The sequence below is a fragment of the Carassius gibelio genome, chromosome B3 (genome assembly GCF_023724105.1).
Source record: "Carassius gibelio isolate Cgi1373 ecotype wild population from Czech Republic chromosome B3, carGib1.2-hapl.c, whole genome shotgun sequence".
NCBI lineage: Eukaryota > Metazoa > Chordata > Actinopteri > Cypriniformes > Cyprinidae > Carassius > Carassius gibelio.
Genome location: NC_068398.1, coordinates 55,164,202 through 55,164,526, shown reverse-complemented (window position 1 = coordinate 55,164,526; position 325 = coordinate 55,164,202).

Sequence of the window (325 nt, the reverse complement as noted above, 5' to 3'; positions counted from 1 at the left end):
GGTTCTCACACGACTCAGTGCAACATATGCTTGTCCCGGAGAAAATACCTTGTCAAGTGAGACGACCGCTTGATCTACTGTGAGTCCTTGCACTTTATGAACGGTGCATGCCCATGCCAATTTAAGTGGAAACTGACGTCTTAAACCACCATCGTTTGAGACTTGATCTTCTTCCACTTCAATAACAGTCGAATTTGGAGAAAATTTCTGTCGCAGCTTCGATCTCTGAACTTTACCAACATTTGGATCATCAAATTCAACATGGATAGCTGATGGGAAGTCATCATCTTCATCATCATCACGTCTTTGTTTTCTGCTTATGTGG